The 20,978-nt window shown below is 34.9% G+C and overlaps 1 long non-coding RNA gene across 1 annotated transcript in view; it reads right to left on the reverse strand.

The window, feature by feature from the left end:
* LOC116549418 overlaps window positions 1-14,594 on the reverse strand; it is a 195,475-nt gene extending 180,881 nt beyond the window's left edge. Inside the window, exon 1 of the long non-coding RNA XR_004267856.1 lies at window positions 13,373-14,594. This is a non-coding gene — a long non-coding RNA (uncharacterized LOC116549418). The remainder of the gene's footprint in view (window positions 1-13,372) is intronic.
* Window positions 14,595-20,978: the final 6,384 nt, after the last annotated feature.

A 20,978-nucleotide genomic window follows, 5' to 3' on the forward strand; every position in this document is an offset into this window, starting at 1 on the left:
TTTGGAGACTTGGAAGGGTGGGAGGGTGAGAGACCAGTGAGTGATGAGAAATTACTTTATGGGTACAAACCACATTATTCAGATGATGGATACACTAAAAGCCCAGTGTATACACTTCACCACTACACAGTATAAACATGTAACAAAATTGCGGTTGTACCTCTTACATTTATAGAAGTAAAAAAAAAGTACATAGAAAGATCACTAACATTAAATCATGACTATTATAAACTTACAGCATCTTTCTGATCCATTAGCTTAAAAAAGACTAATTTTGAGATTTTTTTAGTTACTTTGAAATATTAGTTTTTCTCTCCATGGTTTTCAACTTCAAAATGACAAAAGTAAAAAAAAAAAAAGAAAAAAATTTCACTTTAAAAACGTGTTCTGCTTTTAAAAAAATAAGTAACCCAAAAGTCAATTACTGACTTTTTTATGTGGAGAAGGTGTTAACATGCACCAAACTTTTGATATTACAACAATATTATTGAATAAAACAAGATCTGCTAACAGGTTACTAAACAAAAGCCAGATATGAGATTCTCAAAGACAGTCTTAACACAGCTAGGACCATCTAGGAGATCCAAAAGTACCAGATTCAAGAGTTAATCCTTTCACAAAAGGAACTTGCTTAACAATCAAAAACCTTAAAATAGTTTGTGCCTAGCCAGGCCAGCTACGTAATTTGTGGGACTCAGCGCAAAATAAAAATGTGAGGACCTTTATTCAAACATCAGAGGAAAAAAAGGCTTTATCCTTTCTACTACTATTTCTCAACCTGTCTTGGTTCCTTTTTATTTGCTTTTTAAAATTCCATTCCCTCAAGCACAGTGGTATTCCTGGTGCAAGGGCAGACCCTCACAGGTACCCAGGACCCCTGCTGGTGACTCAGTACTCAGCATACAGAGGCACAATCACTGCCCTCTCTATGTCCCTGCCCAGGCCCCTAAAGAGTTGGAGAGTGGCAGAAGTCTCTGGGCAGGGGCAGAGAGCAGGCGGCTCAGAACTTATCTCAAGGAGAAGGAGTGGGAGGTAACAGACCCTGTATGAGCTGAGATTCCAGGTCTCCATTGTCCCATGAGACTTCATATACAAAACATAAATCCAAAGATTAAATGTTTCAACATGTTGAGACAATGTCCACAAACATTAAACCCCAAGCCCTTCTCAGTGTGTGTCCCTCATTGGCCCTGTGTGACTGCATCTTCATACTTCTAAGAAGTATACTACGTTGTGGAGATGGCAGTAAGGGAAGATCAGATGCCATTAGGAGCTCCACTTAGAAGGCCTTGCTGGAAACATACAGGAACAGATTTTTAAAAAGTATTTTCACCCATCACCTTCTACGGTTGCCATTCTGTACAGAACTTATCTCTGAGCTGTTGCCAACATGTTTAATGCCATATCTTTATAAGTTTATGTCCATTGCATCTTCCCAATTGCAAGAATCCAAATTCCAGTATAATGGCTTGATATGGTCAGCAGCTTCTTTTAACCTCTTCACTTTCTCTCCAAAGCCTTCCCAGTCCCCCTTCATCACCATTCTACATTTCCCCTCTATAATTTACCCCATCTAGACTCTGTATTCTTTGGCTCCAGCAACTCTTCCTTCTTGAGGGCCAAATGGGTCCTATTTCCTGATGAAAGGGCAATACGTACTGGAGGGCAAAAAGAACAAAGTTTATTATACCATTCCAGTCTTATGTTTCCTATTTCCCTACGCAAGGTCATGGGCTGACCAGGCTGCACTTAGTTGCATCTCATTCACACTGTCTTGTCTTTCTTCATGATGTTCCCATGTCATTGCATAAAATCTTATTCTGCAAGATCCAGATCAAACGCATCTTCCTCTAGAAACCTTCTCTGACCATGTCATTCCACAATAACCATGGGCTTTCTCAATTTCATGAATAGGCATTATGGGGCATGCTGCCTAGCACATGACAGTCAGTCAATTATCATCTATAGAAAAAAAAAATAATAATACAGAGCCAGGTGCGGTGACTCATGCCTGTAATCCCAGCACTTTGGGAGGCTAATGGGGGTGGATCACCTGATGTCAGGACTTTGAGACCAACCTGGCTAACCTGGTGAACCCCCATTTCTACTAAACATACAAAAAAAATAGCCATGAATGTTGGTAGCACCAGATACTCAGAAGGCCAAGGCAGGATAATCACTTGAATCCGGGAGGCAGAGATTGCAGTGAACTGAGACTGTGCCACTGCTCTCCAGCTTGGACAACAAGAGCGAAACTCCATCTCAAAAAAAAAAAAAAAAAAAAAAAAACACGGCTCACATTTTAAGTCAGTGTTATATGCTACTATGCTATTTTTTGTCATTCTTTCAAACTCTATTATTAAGCTCTTGAGAACAGAGCTTTCCTCCCATGAAGAATGAAGAATGAATAAATTAATGCATAATTAGTCACTACTTTAATTCTATTCTTCTAGTGTGTTCTCTTCTCATTCTGAAGCAGGCATTACCAAGGAGCATTTACTCTTTATTCTCATAATCTTTGTCAATTCTTACATTCAGCTCTTTCAGTGCCCTCTAGATAGTTTCCCCAGTCAAAGAAGAAATTGAGAACATTGACATTTTTCTCACTGCATCCTGCCGAAATATTGACTATCTGTCAGCTCTTGGATTGTGTTATATTGGCTGAATAATGATCCCACTGGGGGCTATTTCTCTAAATTTTATGGTACAAATAGCACACTGCAGGCACTGAATAATGTGATTATTATTGTAACAAAAGGAGCAGAGTCCCCTACACTCTTATGACAAAATTAAGAAGCATAAGGGAATTGTTTGTGTCAAGCCAGGAGCAAATGGAGAACAATTTTTTTTGTTGAAGGTATTCAGGTAAATCTGATTTGCACAAATTATTATTAACAAATGTGTTGTTAGTTCATTTTATCCTTCATTATAAGAAGATAAAACAGTTGTTATAAACATGTCTAAAAAGTATGTACAGGGAAAAAAATAATGATGTAATGGTGAGTACAAAAGAGAATGTTCAAAAATACACAAACAATTTAAACTGCATAAATGTGAAAGAAAGATGAAAAAGAATTCAATTAGTATAGAAGAATGATTGTCTCTAGCTAAAGGGAGGTACCAGAGAGAGATTTTTCCTGTCTATATATATTTTCTTATATTGAATAAAGTTTTCTTCAAGAAATGTGTTTTGTTATCAGAGAAAAAAATAAGCATATGTAACAAATCTGAAAAATCATGACTAATAGGAGGTGGAATAGACCTGTTTTTTTTTTTTTTTTTGGTCTCAAAATTATTCTTGTATCCCCTTAGCTAAAGGCTACAGATAGTGGACCATACATGTTCTTCCAAATTAAGAGATTATCAGATATTTCTTTATATACATATATATATAAATGCAATATTCATAAATCTATAAATTTATATATATATATATAGTGTTTTAGGTTTTGGGGTACATGTGAAGAACATGTAAGATTGTTGCATAGGTACATACATGGCAATGTGGTTTGCTGTCTTCCTCCCTAACATCTATATCTGGCATTTCTCCCCATGTTATCCCTCCCTAACTCCCTGCCCCCCACTGTCCCTCCCCTAGTTCCCCCCAACAGACCTCAGTGTGTGATGCTCCCCTCCCTTTGTCCATGTGTTCTCATTGTTTAATACCCACCTATGAGTGAGAACATGCAGTGTTTGATTTTATGTTCTTGTGTCAGTTTGCTGAGAATGATGGTTTCCAGTTTCATCCATGTCCCTACAAAGGACACAAACTCATTGTTTTTGATGGCTGCATAGTATTCCATGGTGTATATGTGCCACATTTTCCCTATCCAGTCTATTATTGATGGGCATTTGGGTTGGTTCCAGGTCTTTGCTATTATAAACAGTACTGCAGTGAACATTCATGTGTATCAGTCCTTATAGTAGATTGATTTACAATCCTTGGATATATACCCAGTAATGGGATTGCTGGATCAAATGGAATTTCTATTTCTAGGTCCTTGAGGGATCGCCATACTGTCTTCCACAATGGTTGAACTAATTTACACTCCTACCAACAGTGTAAAAGTTCCTATTTCTCCACACCCTCTCCAGCATCTGTTGTCTCCAGATTTTTTAGTGATCGCCATTCTAACTGGCGTGAGATGGTATCTCAATGTAGTTTTGATTATCAGATATTTCTTAAGGACTTGCTTAGAACCAGCAGAACAGCTCTGCTATCAAAAACATCACCATCACACAGCACACCACTGCCCTAACCCAGTTTACAAAGATGACTAGAACAATCGTTCAGCATTTTAGATTTGTCCACTCAGGGGCTCACTGCTGTGACTTTCTCCTTCCTTCTAAATCAAGCAAATGGTTAAATGATTCTGCAAAAGAACCACTCAGAGCAAACAGAGATGTTTACAAGAAGGGGAAAAGAAAATCTCATTTTTCAGTTGCACATACATTTACACACTGGCTTTGCTTCTTTCTCCCTTTGCCCAAATAAGCAGAAACAAAGGAACTGTAGAGATGACAACAAGGAGAAAGTAGCTTCTGATCTACCTGAGTTTCTACTCTTTGAACTCTATGAAAAAATAGTGAAGCTTGAGCTGCTTCCCAAGCAAAGATCCCAATTTCAAAGCCGGTTATATGGTGTATTATTAGGATTTCTTACTGAAAGAAGATGAGGACATGTTGGAACGCAGAAGATGTTCATTCCCAAGTGAGGCCTTCTGAGGGACTCATGCTAATTAGCTGGAAGAGGATTACCACAGTAGCAGTTAAGTGAGGGAATTTTACTTTTTTTTCTATCCATTATCCGAGGCTCTAATACTGTGAAGGAGAAATGGAGACCCAGATGGTCTGTTGAATAAATGGTTATCTATGCTGAGAAACAAGCCATTATAAACTTAAGAGGCTTAAAAGAATATCTGTTTCTCTCTCTCTCTCTCTCTCTCTCTCTCTCTCTCTCTCTCTCTCTCTCTGGCACGCTCGTGCATTTTTCTATGAATTTACTGGGCTGACCTGGGCAGTCCTTCTCCTGGTCTCACTTGGAGTTTCCTTTGAAATTACAGTCTGAGGTTTGGAACTGGGTCACTTGGAGGCTCAACAGGGACACTGGGCCTTTCTCCTTTTTTTATTTAGTCTCAGGACCTCACCTCTCACCTATCTACATGGTCTGTCCAGCATGAGCAAGTGTTCCATGAGGAAGAAATGAGAAACCTCAGTCCACTTGAAGATCTGGCCAGGACTGATATAGAGTTACTTCTACCACAGCATAATAGTTAAAGCAGTTCCATGGCCTATCCTGATTCAAAGAAGAGAGTAAATATGCCCCTGCTCATGATTCGGGGGAGACAAATACTTTATGGTCATCTTCAATCCATCAGAAATGAGAAAGAAACCAGGAGGGAAATGAAAAACTCAGTGGATCAAGTACCCCTTCTTGACACTAAATCCTAGGGCCAAGTGCAAGACAAAGCTAGGGAGAGATAAATAGTTCTATATTGGATATAAAATTGAATTTAACTTGAATCAAATTGGACTGCACAAGATTTTTATACTGGAACATATTTAGAGAGCTACAGGATCAGTCCTTCCTATCATTTACAAATAAAAGGACCATGATTGGACCTAGGGATAGAATGATAAAATTACTATATACTTGTACCAAAAGAATAGTGCTTATTCTATTCAACAGAACTGTTACTTTCACATGCTAATTGAGCCTAGACAATGAAAAAGGGAATTTTTCAGTCAGAAAGTAAACTGAATGATTTAACTTATATGCACTTACAACTTGTCTTTATAAGCTATTCATTTGCTGCATACTAATTAGTGCATATTAAATGCCAGATACTGCGTCAGGTTAGATTTTCAGCTTATTTTATACTGTGAGAGCCTTTTTCACCTGGGTTTACAACTACCAGAAACAAACTTTTTTGATATCTTCAAAGCTGATGAAAAACGAGGACTGTGAAATGGCATAGCATGGACTTGTGACTGGCCCAGCGTAGTCTCTATGGCATTTGAGTTGCTGGCTACTTCAGGCTGCCAAATCCCTTCTTTGGATCTTGACTCAACTATACACAAAAACTTCTGGGAATATTAGAATATGCAGACGAATATCAGATATTGTCTTTATGATACAAAAGTCATTAATAGCAAGCCCCCAAAGTGTTCCCAAAGCTCATGCAGTTGCCTTGGGATTTCCTGGATTCAGACTGCCCCTTCAGAGATAAGGGTTGGAAGTGATGGATCTTACATACTACAAGCTATATTTGAAATAATCTCTATATTCCCTCAAGGAGATACTCCTTTTTGATAAATCTTTAAGATGGGAGACAAGAAATACTTCTTTAAAAATATCTTTGTATAGGGCAAAAGAAATCAATATAAAAATGTATACTACTTCTTAGGTATCAACCAAAGGGAATTAATTTGTATAAGATGGCTTCACTGAAATAAGACATATGGAGTGTTAGTCTAAGTGATATTTCATTGCACATGTACCATAAGAATTCTTATATTACAGTGAATTGTTGAATTCACCCCAGATTTAATTATGCAATTTCCCAAAATTTTTTGAATAGTAGTCACATACCAATAAATTCAAAATCAATCTTTTTCCAGCATGAATCAGGTAACCTTGGATATAAATGTAGAAAGAAGAACAGTATCTTTATGATAGAAACTATAAGGCAAGCCATTTATACATTATATAATGAGAGAGAACGCTGTCTCATTACACACTGCAATGAGAGAAAAGACCTAATTGTGCATGTTGTTTTATTATAACAGAGTCATATCCTTTATATATAATTACAAAAATTTTTTAAAAGTCTTAAACACTGAAAGGTTATTATTTCTTATTTTGTTTTGTTTTGCTTAATAAATCACTTGGAATCAAAACCTAACCTAAATTAATGAAGGTAATTTAGAATTCTTAATTATCATATGTAGACAAAATACTTTCACCTAAAAGATATTAATGTATTTGATTACAGGCCCTTGACTTCACTTACGGTATTACAGTATGTAAGATATATATACCTGACTACCTTCCTAAAATCCAAAATGTGTTGAATTTCAAAATCTATCTGACCTCAGAGGTTATGAATAAAAAATTATTAACAGTTTGGGGTCATTAAGTCACCTATTTTAAAAGATATGTTCTATTTCTAACAGGTAATAAAGCACTAGAGAAAGCTCTTATTTTCTCATTCTCTTAGTGGACACATTTCTATTGATTATTTTTCAGATGTCATGTTTTTTTGTCAGTTCTACATTTCTTCTGGCATAAAGGCAAACAGAAAGTGTTCTGTTATTGCTAACCTCACTAGTCATTGGCTAAAATGCAAAATCTTAAAGGACTTATGTCGCCTCAAAAGTCCTAGGTAAGAAAGCACAATTTTTTCTTGATAGTAGAGTATGTGTAACATGAAATACCTATGATCTTACAAAAGTATAATAAATTGGCCTTTATTTGTGACCTGCTAGAATCAGTTGTCTCTCTTCACACTGAGGATGGAAAACCAGTTGAGTTAGTAAAAATAAAATGACAGAGAAAGAACAAAAATGATAAGCATTTAGGGGTTCAGACTCAAAACAAATAGTGAGAAAGCAATTAATCCTATGTGATGCTAATTAAATCTCTATTACAGTATTTATAATCTCTATAAATCAAATAATAATTTAGGTCTTAAAGGAAATGTTCAACAGAAATAGTCAAACATGGTCAAAAGGAAAAGAAAGTTACAACAGTTAATATAGACCATAATTACAATTATGACTATATTTTATTTCTTGGAACACATGTTGACCTATCTTTGATCACTGTAGAAGAATTGTAAGATACGCAATATATGCAACTATAAGATAGGTAAAGTGCATGGCATGGTTCTGCAATTTTTTAGCCTTATCATCCCAGTAATTAATATTAGAATATCGTCAAGCCTCTCAAAATTAAAACTGAATGTTCAAACATCTTTCAAATGATTTTATAAAATTTAGACAGACATACTAAATGATACCAAAAAACTGGGAGGAAAGAATGTTTTGTACTAGTTGGTTTTTCTTTTAACAGAAATAATTCATTTAAAATAGATTCTGGGATTTTTCTTCAAAACTTAACATATGATTACACATTGTTAAGGAAAGTAGATGTATCAATTAAGGAAAATTGGAGAAAAAAGAATGAAACAAGCAGAAAAAATGACCAAAGAGCAGAAATCTTTACGTGTCCTGAAAGACAAGAAAATGGACTGGAAGTAGTAGTCATGATATTTTCTATTTAGAACAGATAGACCAGGAAGACTCTGCCTGCACAGGCGTCATCAAAGGAAACAACTACCCCACCAGAATGGGCACTGGATTTTGAAGATAGATGGTATATTACATGCTTCCAATCTCAAAGGTACCCAACAGGAGAGAATTGCTATCAATTCACTCCAATCGGTGTCACACTTTGGCACAGCAGAAATCCACCCAACATGGAGGTCCAAATTTGTACATAAGCTGTTTTTTAGGGTACTATATAACATGAGAACCAAATAACTGTTGGAAATCCATTAAACAAATGAATTCAGTTTAAAAAAGTTAACTATCATCTCGAGGTACCAGAGGTCAAAACACATTTTTCAAACCTAAAGTGAGTTTTCTACTTCTTGCCTGTCTTCCAGGTCCAGGAAAAAGAATGTGCTTAAAGGTGCTTGTCAAAGTTTATACCTTAATTAATACAGACCACTGAGTCTTGAATCTGTTCTCAATGTGTTCCTGGAAACTTAGCGTGTCATTTTAATAATATGAGTGACAGCCAGAAACTTTGAGTTTTTCTTCCCTTTTGAGAAGAACCCACCTATTTTCATGATCTTTTTGCCTTTATTTCTATCTGTAAAACATACTGCAATAGAAACTATTTAGATAAAAATTACCACTGTGCAGAACGAGTGCATAGGTGATACCCAAGAAACTAAGGAAAAAAAAGAAAACAAACGCTTTTGGACTGCAAAAATTTATATTATATCTTGGAAACAAACTGAAAATTCAAAGATGTGACCTCTTATGAGACACTTGAAATGATATTAGTTTGTGTTTAGTCTTCCCTCTGGAACCCTGCCAGAATGCAGTGAGAACCAAATTGCACCCAACAGTGATTAGGGCAAGTGGCATTCATCCACTCACCCAAACAAAGCTCCTTGACAAATGACAGACTCAACTTTAATCCAGCACTGGCAAGCCATGGAGAAGTGCTTAAAATGATCAATAGTAAATTCACTCTCTCTCTAACTCTTGCTGTTTCACAGCAAGCAATCAGCATTTTCTCTATTGTATAAACACCAGAATCACTCATTCTTCAACATTATCTATTTCTTTTTTGAGTTTTTTTTTTAATTTGTACATGATAATGTAATGTTTCCATACATATATACATTCTGTAATGATCAAATCAGAGTAATTGGCAAAATACTAACAAATTGAATTCAACTGTATATTAAAAAGATAATTCAACATAGTCAAGTGAGATTCATCCCAGTGATGCAAAGATGGTTTAACATACCAAATCAATAAATGTGTTTCATCACATTAACCAAATGAAGGACAAAAAAATATATGATCATTTTAATTGATGCAGAAAAAAACATTTGACATAAATATAACATCCCTTCATGATAAAAACCCTCAACAAATTAGGCATAGAAAGTAAATTCTCAACACAATAAAATCTAGATCTACCTAACCAATAGCTAGCATCATAAAGATGGGGGAAAGTTTAAAGCCTTTTCTCTAAAACCTAGAACAAGGCAAGATGCCCACTTTTACCACTTACTTTCAACAGAATACTAGAAGTTCTAGTCAGAGCAATTAGGCAAAAGAAAGAACAGGCACTCAAATTGGAAAGGAAGAAGTCAAATTGTCCCCGTTTGCAGATGACATGATATTATATACATAAAAAGAACCCATGTAGTTCACCAAAAAAACAGATAGAATAAATTCAGTAAAGTTGCAGGATACAAAATCAGTGTACAAAAATCAGTAGTGTTGCTATATGCTAATATTGAACTATTGGAAAAATATATTAAGACACCATTCTATTGACAATATCTACAAAATAAAAGGCCTAGGAGTAAACTTAACCAAAAAGGTGAAAGACCTCTACACTGAAAAGTATTAAACATTTTGAAAGAAACGTAAAAAGATGCAAATAAATGGAAATATATCCTGCATTCATGGATTAAAAGAATATTGTTAACTTGTCCATGCTACTTAATCTACAGATTCAATGCAGTCTCCATCAAAATACCATTATCATACTTCACAAAAATAGAAGAAAACAATCCTAAAATTTGTATGGAACCACAAAGACCCCCAATAGCCAAAGCAATCTTTAGTTATGAGAACAAAGCTGGAGGCATCATACAACCTCATCATAAAACCTGACTTTAAAACATGCTACAAAGCTATGGTAACCAAAACAACATGGTAGTGGCTTAAATACAGACATATAGATCAAAGGAATAGAATAGAAAAGCTAGAAATAAATGTACACACATAAAGGCAATTTATTTTCAACAAAGGTTCTAAGAACACCACTAGGGAAAGAACAGTCAATAAATGGTGCTGGGAAAACTGGATAATCCCATGCATAAGAACAAAACTAGACCTATATATCTCACCATATACAAAAAAAACAACTCAAAATGGATTAAAGATTTCAATGTAAGAATGGAAACTATGAAATTACTAAAAGAAATCATAGGGGAAACACTTTTTTACATTGGTGTGGGCAAAATTTTGTTTCTTTCCACACATATACCAATGTGATCGTCTAAAAATATCATGTGGATCATGTCACTTACAGCACAAAACCTTTGCAGATGCCATGTATCCTGATTGTTATGTAAAATCCTCAGTGTAACCTATAAGGCCTTTGTAGACTCATCTATGTTTCTTAAAAACATCCTCAACCCAAAGAGTCTAAGAAGGGAATTCCTACCATCTGTTCCTTGAGTGACATGAATAATGTACCTGAGCCATTTCCCAGCAGCCTTAGCAGCTCCTTAGTAGACCCACTCATTTTGTTTGATGTCACAAATCTGAAAGAAAATTGCTTTACAAATATCACTGATACTAGATTACACAGCTTAGACCAGGGCAAATGAAACCTGTTCTCATGTGTCCTTACCACCTCATTACCTAAGACAACCAACACTGAAGACTCAGGCATTGTCAGGATTCTGGTTTCCGAAAGTAAAAATTGCACATAGGCATTGCATTCACAGGAAGCAATAATCATGAGCAGTCACTGTTCATAGAGAAAACTTTGTTTCAAACATTAATAACTATTCTAATTATATATATATATATAAATATTTGATAGATCAAAGAACATTTATATATTGTAAATAAATATAAGTATAAAATAAATGCATGCTCACTTAGTATAATTGTGACCCTAGGCATCAGTGGATATAAATCTTCCTTCTCTACATAATTTTTCCCAGGTCACATCAATGAGAAACTTTAGTTTTTCAAAATGTGTTACTGACTTCTTCTGATAATGAAATTCACTAAAAGTATAGGTTAAAGGAAAAAATTCTAGGGTCATGGAGCTTTGAACTCAAATCCTGTTATTTGGTTTCATTCTAATTGTCCACATCAGGATTCTGGCAGTAAGCATATGATACACATATATAGGTTAAATGAAAAATGTTTAATAAGGAGATATTTATGTGTGTCAGCAAGTTTCAGGGAAACTGACAGGCAGAACTAGCTTCATGGGCTTCTGATCGCTATAGCAGCACGATCCTTGTGTTTAAATGCCCTCCACTTGGCTTAATGCTCAACAGTCATCATCTTGAAATTCTTAATAATTTTTAACAAGAACCCCCACATTTTCATTTACACTCGGCCCCACAAATTATTCAGCCAGTCCTGTCAATAGGAAGTGTTGGAGGACCTGAAGTAATTCTGCTCCACACAGACTGCCTGCCTTCCAATTCAAGACTGCAAGGTCAAACCTTCCCTGGGTCTCCAGCCTGCCTACATACTTTACAGATTTTGCACACAGCAGTGCCAAAAATCCTGTGAGCAAATTTCTTAAAATAAAACTAAAAATAGACTTCTAAAAAATAAAAATAAATCCCTCTCTGCTCTTTTTCCCTCTCTCTATATACATATATATAAATACATATGTATTATATTTAAATCTATCTACAGCTATACTTATATATCTATATAGAGATATCTATATATTTATGTATGTATTCATATATATACATATACATACATATTACATATATATAATATACATACACACACTGAAAGAGAGAGAGAGTAGGTGAAGAGAAGTGACTTTATCACTCCTAAACTGAAAGGGGTAATCAAGTAGAGAAATAATTTGTCAGAGAGAGATCCAGAAAAATAAATATCCCAGATTTTTCTCTGATCCACCTGGCAATTTCCCTCCCAGATCCTCTCTTTGTATCAAGACAATTGGAAGCCAGAGGGCATCAGAATTCATTCATGTAACCCACAAACATCAGCCTCTTGAGGCCAAGCACCAAATGGAGAAAGGAGGTAATAAATCTAGAGCACCAACCAGCAGCACTAAGTATCCTAGGATGATTTTTCTAAATGTAAAGTTATATAGTTTCTGGCACATGCAGTGCATAGCTATGAGTATAATGGTTACTTCCTCATCTGACCTCCTTTCAGCTCTATGAGGTACAATTGCTATTCCCTTTTCACAGATGCAGAAAAAGAGACTCAAAAAGTTGAAGTAAAATGTCCGCAATCTTACTGCTAATCAAATGGCAAAGCCATTTTATATGGGTTCATATGTTAGTCTGATTCCCAGAGACAGTGGTCTTGGCTACTTTCTAAACTGATTTAGGTGATTTTCTTTGTTGCACATTTGTATTTAATACACTCCCTCACACAAAATATTCAAAAGATTTCCAATATCTTCCTTCATATCTCATGGCCAACTTATATCCAACTCAAACAAGCTTGTTCTCCAAGATCATTCTCTTGGTAGGAAATAATCTCTGCTGGAATGAACCTAACAGCATCTTCCTGAAAAGTAAGAAGAGTTTTTCTCAGATTCTATATATCTATAGTCTTCAGCAGACTGCATAAAATATTTTTTAATATTTTATTTTTTGTATTTAATTTGCTTAATCTACCATCTCTTTTGGTATTTTTAGAAGTATGTAAGAATAATAGGTTCTTTTTTTCACCATCTTTTGCAAGTCTGACAGCATATGTAGTTGAAAAATCAACACATAGTAAATAAACTTTCCCATAGCTTAAGAATCTGGCATATTTAATCATTTCCAACAGCAGACCTGAACATGAAGAGAATTTTAACCTGATCTCAGACCTACTCACCAGGGCAGGAAAAGTACCAGGTGCTGACTCAGCTGCAAGTTCTGACAGGAGGTTAAATAGGACAGGCAAGCAAAGTCTAATCTCTGAACCTAGTCTATGCAAATCTCCAGCAAGTGGGGCTCTAAGGCCAAAGGCAATTCAGGATCAAATGTAGAAGCTGGACATGGCAGAAACACTGAAGTTCCAGAAGATACAGTCAATATCAAAGGTAGCTATCAGGGGTGGCAGAGTTTCATCTAATGGTCAGAGCTCAGGCTCAGAACACTCAATTCAGGAGTGAAAATGATAACAGTAGGTCAGGGTCCAAAAATAGAAATTTCCCTGCATACTAAGCAGGTTACTACAAGAGAACTACAATGTAACAACTAGGTCATAGAAACAAGGAACAAGGTAGAAGCAGATTTACCCAACTAAAGCCTCATACCAAATACTCACAGCAAGGATTAATAATGAGAACAGGCATGGCAATCATTCTCTGTTAATGCCTGATTCAAGATAAATCAGACCAGAACAGCTGATGGAGGCAGGGACTCAAGACCAGACTGAATTCCACAAACGCATGCAGCTTGTATTTCAAATATCAGACAGTATGTATTTTTAAATTTAGGTGCAAAGCAGAATCCAATTTGGAGCAGTGATATATGCTCTAGGCCATAAACTCATTGACTCATTCAGAGCACATATTATCTTTTGTTTTTGAGCCCTAAAGCCCCAATCAGTTCAAATCCTCTTAGTCAAAGTAAAAAGGAGCTTGTTAGAGGCTAGATGGAATATAACTTTGAACCAAGGGACTTCTATCAACTTTTGTCCTTTAATTTTTCAGAAAGTATGAGTTTTATATTTATAAAATTATATGCAATTATGAAATTTCATGTCATCTACAAGTTTTATGTAATCCATTATGTTTACTAGGGGGACAGGGTGCTATACATACATGAGGCTTACAAGTGAATATGTCAGTTATTTTTCAGTCAAGTAGCAGTTTGGCCATTGGCCTGCTACACTCAAGGAGCACTTACATATCAAGACTTTCTAAGTCATAACTAGAAAAGCTATTGTTCATCTATGCATCTTTTATTTAATCAGCAATTTACACATCCACAGAAACTGATGAAAATGGCATAGGTGGCAAAAGAAAGAGATAAAATTGTGTGACACTCCAAAGAGGATGAGGATGTCCCTTGTGCAGAGTGTAGACAATTAAGCTGGATAATTTTTTTTAATTCACTGCTCTCTAATTTTTTTATTATTATGCCTTAAGTTCTGGGGTACATATGCAGAACATGCAGATTGCATAGACATACACGTGCCATGGTGGTTTGTTGCATCCATCAACCCGTCATCTACATTAGGTATTTCTCCTAATGCTATCCCTCCCTGATCTTCCCATCCCCTGATATCCCTCCCCATGTACGACTTTTACCCTTCCTTTGCTTATTGTCATTTTTAATCTTTATAATTTTGACAAAAGCTTGGTGTACTACCAAATGAAGCAGACGACTTAACAGAATGATCAGGAAATAAGGCAATCAAAAAAAGCTCCACTAAAACCAATGTTATCCCAATGTGTGCATGCCCAAGGCTACACTCTTAATAGGCAATGCCAAAGGCTTCACATTATAGGGAAAACTGATTTTATGAAAATAGCCAAATTAATCAACAAGCAATCAACAACAATGACAAAATCTAAGTCTTTGAGAGCAGGAAGAAACTCAAGTTGCTAAAATACATTACTATTATAAAATATCCAGTTTTTTAACAACAGCAAAAATATAATACATGCAAAAAAAAAAAAACACAGAAAATAATGTAACCCACGAATAGGGAAAAAAGCAAGCAATACAAACTATCTGTGAGTGGGCAAGATGTCTGATTTAACAGCCAAAGATAGCTATTACAGATATCTTTATAGAACTAAAGAAATCTATGCTTAAAGAAGTAAAGCAATTATGGCAATATCTTATCAAATATAAATAAGGAAATAAAAATTATTTGAAAGAACCAAATGAAACTTTTGAAGTGACAGTAAAATAAATATAATGAAAATTCACTAGAAAGACTCAACAGGAAATTTGAAATAGAAGAAATAGCAGACTTGATGATAGATCCACAGATATTGTGTAATCAGAAAGAGAAAAAAAGAATGAGAAAAAGTGAACAAAGAAGCAGAAAACAATGTGGGATATCGTAAGTGCACTGATATACATGTACTTGAGAGTACCAGGAGGAGAGGTGAGAAAGAAGCATAAAATACATTTTAAATAATAATACCTAACAATTTTCCAAATGTGATAAAAATTATTAATTTATACATGAACTAGCACATTCCTTTATACATCTAAAAAGCTCAGGGCCAGGCACAGTGGCTCACATCTATAATCTCAACATTTTGATCGACTGAGGTGGGAGGATCACTTGAGTTTAGGATTTGGAGGTCTGCCTGAGCAACATAGTGAGACCTCCAACTCTACAAAAAATTAAAAAAAAAAAAAAAAAAAGAAGCCCAGCATGGTAGCACATTCCTGTAGTCCCAGCTATAAGGGAGCCTGAGGCGGGAGGATCACTTGAGTTTCGAAGGTCAAGGCTGCAGTAAGTCATGATCGTACTACTGCACTCCAGCCTGAGTGACAAAGTGAGATCCTGTCTCCAAAAAAAAAAAAAAGTAAAGTTCAACAAACTCCAAGCAGAACATAAAGAGATCCACACCCAGAATTGCTATAGTCAAGATGCTGAAAGCTAAATGCAAAGATAAAATTTTCAAAGCAGCAAGAGAAAAATGACTCGTCACAATGCAATTCTTATGAGATTAATAGCTGACATCATCAAAAACAATAAAGGCTGGAATGCAATGGAATGAAATATCTGAAGTGCTGAAAGAAAAGGGACTGTCATCTGGCAACTCTGTATCTATCAAAACTATCTCAATGAAGCCAAACTATAAACATTCACAGATTAAAAACTGAAAGAATTTGTTGCTGGAAAAAAACAAGAAATTCTAAGAAAAAATAAATGCAGAAACACGAAGAAATTTCTTTAGGCCAAAAGCAAGTGACCCCAGATAGTAATGTGAACACACACAAAAAGAACAGTTACGATAATTACATGATTACAGAAGACAGTATAAATGCATTTTTTTTTACCTTTACTGCTAATTGCTATTTAAAAGTTATATAAAATAATATCATGTTTTTAAATCTCTAACGAATAGAAATCTAATATATTTGACAATAACATTATTAAAAAAGTGAAAGGAAGCTAAGTTTGCTTGAAGTAAAAAATGATACCATATAGTAACTAGAATCCAGGGGAACAAATAAAGAGAATATAACACTCTGTAAACATACACTTTCTCTATACTCTCTCCTTACCTTCTTTAGTAGTCATGAAAATAGCTAATCTAATAATTATAACATGTATTAGGGAGGTTTTAATCTACAGTATCTCCCGTTCCATGAAGGATATACTCCAGAACCCCTAGCGGAAGCCTGAAACCGTGGATAATATGGAACCCTGTATACACCATGTTTTTTCCTATATGTATATGCTTATAATAAAGTTTAGCCTATAAATTAGACATAGTAAGAGATTAATAATAACTAGTAATAAAACAATTATAACCTATGCCAGCATCACTACCCATTATTGTCAAATAAGTGTTACTTGAACACAAGCACTGTAATATCACAATGGTCAGTCTCATAACCCAAACAGCTACTAAGTGATTGGTAGCTGTAGCAGGTAGCACAGACAACATAGATACAGTGGAAAAAGGAATGCTTCATGTCCTACTCAGGAAGAAGGATGCTGCAGATTCTATCAGACTACTCAGAACTGAATGCAATGTAAAATTTATAAATTGTTTGTTTCTAGAATTTTTCATTTACTGTTTCAGGCCACAGTAGATGCGAGTAACTGAAACCATGGAAAACAAACCCACAAATAAGTTGGGACCATTTCTCATATGCAATATTCATAATAATAATGATAATAAAATGGCACAATAGCAGGAAAAAGAAAGAGGGACTAGAACTACAGTTGATTCTTGAACAATGAGGGAGTTATGGGTGCCAACTCTGGCACGAACACGTGTGTATAAATTTTGACTTCCCAAAAACTTAACTACTAATAGCATACTGTTGACCAGAAGCTTTGTTAAAGATATAGAAAATATATTAACACGTATCTTGTATATCATATATGTACTGTATTCTTACAATAAAGTAAGCTAAAAAAGAGAAAATGTTATTAAGAAAATCATAAGGAAGAGGAAATGTATTTACAATTCAATAAGTGGAATTAAATCATCACAAAGGTCTTCATTCTCATCATCTCCAAGTTAAGTAGGCTCAGGAGGAGGAAGAAGAGACAGTGTTAGTACCACCGTCTCAGAGGTAGCAGAGGAGGAAGAAAATCTGTGTATCAGCAGATTTGTGCAGTTCAAATTGGTGCTGTTCAGGGGTCAACTGTATAAAGGAAGAATATTTTTAGATTCCATTGAAATTAATTTTTATAAATCTAAAGGAAATTTGAATAAAATGTGAATGGCAAGCTATAGGGAAACTTTAAAAACTTAAGTGAAAAGTAAAGAATTAAAATGTCACATAGAAAATATTAACTTAATAAAAAAGAAAGTAGCAGCAGAATAAAGGGAGGAAAAAAAGGATGTGAGACATAGGAAATAAAAAGTAAATGGCAGATGCGTATCTAACTAGATGATGACATTAAATCTGAACAGAATATTCAATTCAGTTAAAAGGTAGAGCTTTAAAGAATGGAGGTTAAATAAGGGCCATTGATGTTCTGCCTAAAGGAACACATCTTGATCTGTTATTGCGGCAAGTCCAACAATACAGTGATTGCAACCACAGACCCATAAACGTCTGTGTAAGACTGCAGACCTACTAATTTCTAGCTGTGCAACTTTTGGTCAGTTAAAACTCTAACTCAGTTTTCTCACCTGCGAATAAGATGAAAATAATAGTATCAATCTCATAAAATTGTTGTAAGGATTAAATGAATTTATTACACTTGTGCATGGCACAGAGTAAGTGGCATAAATGTTAGATATTTTTATAACATTATTATCTTTTGGTGGCCTGGCATACAGGTTGAGGGCTTAGGATGAGAAAAGAATGTTTCCCTCGTATCTCAGAGATGGGGTCACTAAAGAGAGATCAGGAAAAGGTTACAGGTCTAGGATATAATCTATTCACAAGTCTTTTCAGAAAATACATATGGCAGGTCCCTCTTGCCATAGGAAGTGCTAAAAGAGATTTTGAGTTGATAGTCTCTGACAATGAGTTGCACATGATTATTATAATTATTTCATGAAAATATCTAGAGTACCTCTTTCAACAAAAGTTAAGCGGTTCTATTCTTATGTACCTGAATAAAAAAACCTACCTGTACTTTGTGTGATTGATAATTTAGTGTAACCTAAGAATGCAAAGACTGATCAGACAGCAATGCATTCTGACCAACTTGTCATGTATGCAGAAAATAGAAGCTATAATTTCAACAAGCTGCATATTTTAAAACTTGCTGGCTGTGTTTAATAGCCCGTAGATCCAAATTAAAAGAAGCCATTCATATTCCACTCCATATGAGAGGCATGACAGAGAGAACTGACAGAATCCAGTTCCACTTCCTCTTGTCATTGGGGTGTTGTCCAGTATCCTTCAAAATAAACCTTAAGAACTTTGGACTTACAGACTTTCTAATATCTAAATTGTGGAAGAAGACATTGAAAATGAATTCCCAAGGCAAGGTTCATGGCTTTGATGTGAGGGGTATTAAGACCCTTCAAAATAAGAGGTATGTAAACTCAATGTGTAAAAAATGTTTAGAAAAAAATTACATTTTCTCAAATCAAAGACAGAACATTAAACAATTCTTATTAATGAAATAATTGTCATCATCCTCTGTCATTTCACAATGGTGTATACAAAATCAGGAAAAATACATGCAGTCTCTGTTTTACTCTGAATAACTGCCCTAAAATGGATCAGAAGACTATACACCAAGTTCAGGACAAATTAAATCATCTGCTAGAGAATGACTGTTTTTAATATTAGACTTGAATAAACATAATTATCTCTTACTGATGCAAAGTAAACACTACCTTCACGTACCCTTTAGAGCTCAACTAATTTGAAATGATTCTCCCATAATTTCAGGTGATTATAAAATGATGATTAAATATATAAAATATAAAGGGTTTAATAATTAGATGGTATAATTGTTTTCACCAGGGTTATGGACAAACTTGACCATCAACTCATCATGATACTGATCTAGAAATTTTGAGAAATGTGAATTTGAAATAATTGTTTGATAAAAACAGAATATGCTAGACTTTCTTGAAGAAAACATATCAACTAGCACCCACTGGAATTTATTAACAATCACTCGGACTCAAATCTTTCTTAATATTAAATGTTTATTTTAGAAGTCTTATGACTCAAGTTCACTATGTTAATACAGGGACACCATAAGCTAATAAAAGAAAGTCTCAGGACAACATGATGACTACTGCTTTTGTGGACAAGAGTTGATCTGAGAATCACCCCCAAATCTGTGAATACTGATAAGTTTTAGGAATATGTATATAAGATGTTTGAGGCTTTGTTAACCATGGCTGACAATCACTTAATTTTTGGTTGATCAATTATACTCTAGATGCACTGGGTCAAGGAAAATGTTCTAAGCAACTGCTATAATTTTCTTATTAGTTATCAGTACACATGTGCAGTTCATTAAAGGTAGATTTGGGTACTCTTTGGATTTCTCAAGAGGTAGGATATATTACTTAGGGAAATGTAGCCAAGAGTTTTCAGGCGTTAATTATGTCATAGTCATATATGTACTACAGAAGATAGAAGAGAAGGTTGCAAAAAACTGACCTAAACTATAGAGACAGATTTTTTAAGCTTATAATTAGGAGAAGAATCAGGACTCCAAGGATAAATTAAAATTTTATTGCTGAAAATTAATGAATTTATCAATAGAGAACAGCAGACTAATAAATAAACGAAGACCTGGTCCTTTGCAGAGAAATTACTTGCTAGATAAATCATTAGCTAACCTATTCAAAAATAAAAATGAAAACTCAAACACAATATATATAAATGAGAATGTGTGAATAACCAAAGGCAAGGGACATTAAAATAATGGTGGTGTTAATTTGTTTGTATGTTTAATAAATTTGAAAATATAAGTAAAACAAGTTTTTTCCCCTTGTGAAAATGTTAAATATGTTCATTAACTTTATAAAATTATTAGGAACTATTATCCTCAAACATACACCAATCAATCAATTGTGTAGAATAAGTCTGCCCGATAAATGTAGAAAGGAAGAGGACAATCTCTGTTGTTATTATTGCTTTATATATGAACTGTCTGGATTCGAAACCTATCATCAACTAGCTTTTTAATGGAGTTATTAGGTCAGTGCAAAAGTAATTGAGGTTTTTGCCATTACAAATCATGGCAATACTTGGCTGGTCATGGTGCTAAAGCCTGTAATCCCAGCACTTTGGAAGGCTGAGTCTCAGACTCAGGAGTTTGAGACCAGCCTGGCCAACATGGTGAAACACCAT

This window comes from Sapajus apella, unplaced genomic scaffold, assembly GCF_009761245.1.
Source record: "Sapajus apella isolate SASKATOON/1434 unplaced genomic scaffold, GSC_monkey_1.0 scaffold6, whole genome shotgun sequence".
In the NCBI taxonomy this organism is placed as follows: domain Eukaryota; kingdom Metazoa; phylum Chordata; class Mammalia; order Primates; family Cebidae; genus Sapajus; species Sapajus apella.